We start from the raw sequence: 2,382 nt of genomic DNA, 5'->3' as shown, positions 1-2,382 counted from the left end.
GAAAATACATGTGAATATGAATGTACTACTTTTGGCTCAAAACTCACGGGTATAAATTCTATGATCAATAAAAACAAGAACAACAAACAACTCAATATCAAAAGAAATTCAAGTTTAGTGGGAAACAACTAATTTTCTTAATATATCAATTAGAAGCACGAGTTTCAAGTATTATCAAAATCCACAATTCTTAATAATATGATATGGTTGTTTGGGAGAAAAGAAAAAACATTTTAACTGTATCAAGTACTACTAATATGTATGTACAAAAGTACCTAAGTTAGCTACCAGGACAAAAGTAAATAAAGATGAAACTAGATATGGAATATGCATATATGTAAAAAGAGTTATCTAAGAAGTCATGTCTACAAAAAAAACTAGCTAATAATGCAATCCCAAAATAAAGGAACATGCTATGAATGTTCAAGAGGTGAAAAATTCAACTATAAGATTTAGGTTTGGAGGGCAAAAAGAGAAAGATGAAATTTAGAACTCCTGGGATGCGAACTCAAATGTTCCCCTTCCTCTAAATCTAGTACCACGTCCGGCAGCTCCTCAGATGCTAGTGTATCGAGCAATTTAGGTGGAACTAGTCCCGAGTCCTCTCCCTTGGCCATCTATTCAAGCCAGTTGCAACTCAAACTCAACCTATCATACCGTCTCCTATTCTACTGATATATGATCGGCCAACTTCTTCTGCTGGGTAGACAGGCAAATCTCCATGCAACTGATTGCCTCGAGAAATGTCTTTAGAAGGTTAATCTTTGATGAACTAGAAGAGGATTCTTCTGCAGGTCCCTTTCCCATGATCCATCTGCCCTTCTCATCTCTCAGTTGAATCTTCCGATATGAGATGGTGGCTATCTCCGCCAATTATACCCTCTCGTCATCCTCCTACCACCTAATGTTGGCTAATGAAGGCAACTTAGTTACCAATTCAAGGAATGAAAGACAACGAGCCTTGTGGGCTTTTTCTTGCTCTTTCTTATAACTCAAGCCATGTTTATATGCTTATCATCTATGACACATTAAAGTAGCTACACTTAATCCATCATTAGTTTCATGTCATAGGTGTTAAGGATCGCATAGTTGAATAGGATTTGAAGCCAGAATCGAGCCTCAAGGGTTAATTGGGCTCTCACAAGACCCGATGATACCAAATTTTGGTTCCACTTCCACTTGGTTCTATAATGGCAGATTCGTTTAATTACTACATTCCAGTTAATGGTTCTCTGGATTTTTGTCATTTTCTGCAAATCATCTAGTCCCTCACATAGCTATGGCAAGTTCAACATGAATTTGATATCATCCTCTGAAGATGGAATATGTCTACCTCATAGGTATACTCTCTGAAACATCAAACTCCTTAAGTTTTAATAGAACTCCTAAACTAGAGAGAGGTTTGAGACTGGGAAAAATGTCCTTTCATCCAAATTGAGAGTCACGTATATCTCTCTCTCCCTTTATTTCTTTCTTTTCATTGATCTTCTTCTAGAAATAGAGAAGAGAAATGTGAGTTAAAAAGAAAAGAGAATTGGAGCATTATTCATCATTATTTTCAAATTCATTTTTCTCATAGACTATAGCTATAGTTGATGACCTATTTGTAAGCACGCGTTTCTATCACTTCCTCTTCGCATTCATACCACCTATTGAGGTAAGTGTTTGAGAAAAAAACTCTCCTCTCTTCTCTTTTTCGTTATTATTGTGTTTAGGGTTCACGGAACCTAAAATTTGCGTGTTTAATTCTTAAAGGAGATGACAACCCATGCTCTAGGAGTTTTGGGTGTCATACTTTCAAGGTATAAGGTGACAAACTCTCTTTCTCATTTGTTTCAATTTTGTCAAAAATCCTAAGTAATAATATAGTTAAATTAATGAAATAGGTTGATTTGGAGTTGATTGAGCACTAGGAGAAATCCAACAAAGCTAGTGGTATCAGTGTTCAAGGTACGAGTTTTGTTTTATAAATAATCATTATGTAATGTTATACGAAACCTTATGCTAGTTGACGTGAGGATATTGATGAATTATGCATGATATGATGTTGTCATGTGTTATTGCTTAAGATCATTGAGAATGAAATTATGATAATGATACCAACTTATGATCTTGGTTTTAGTTGTGAATTATATGCTTGTGATAGAGATTATTATATGTGTGAATAGATAAGGTTGATAATGAGAAGTGAATATTTGAATTGAGATTTTTCTATTTAATGAGTTGTTGAGTAAAAAAAATATAGAGAGTTGAGAATGAAATAAATGAATATGGCTTAGTTTTGAATGATGGTTGAAAGAATTGATTTAAAGTCGGATCTTCAAATTTGTGGGGTTTATTTTGTCATAAAATTGAGGATGTCTAGTTTATTGCCTTAAAACA

General features: G+C 34.3%; 1 long non-coding RNA gene across 1 annotated transcript; it reads left to right on the top strand.

Moving 5' to 3' along the window:
• Window positions 1–361: 361 nt before the first annotated feature.
• On the top strand, window positions 362–2,107 carry LOC112775138 (uncharacterized). Its single transcript, XR_003189460.3, has 3 exons — window positions 362–1,657; window positions 1,756–1,802; window positions 1,887–2,107. It is a non-coding gene; the product is annotated as an uncharacterized lncRNA (long non-coding RNA).
• Window positions 2,108–2,382: the final 275 nt, after the last annotated feature.

Source organism: Arachis hypogaea, chromosome 19, assembly GCF_003086295.3.
Source record: "Arachis hypogaea cultivar Tifrunner chromosome 19, arahy.Tifrunner.gnm2.J5K5, whole genome shotgun sequence".
Taxonomy (NCBI): Eukaryota; Viridiplantae; Streptophyta; class Magnoliopsida; order Fabales; family Fabaceae; genus Arachis; species Arachis hypogaea.
The sequence above is the reverse complement of the archived record's forward strand: the minus strand, read 5'-3'. Positions and strand labels throughout refer to the sequence as shown.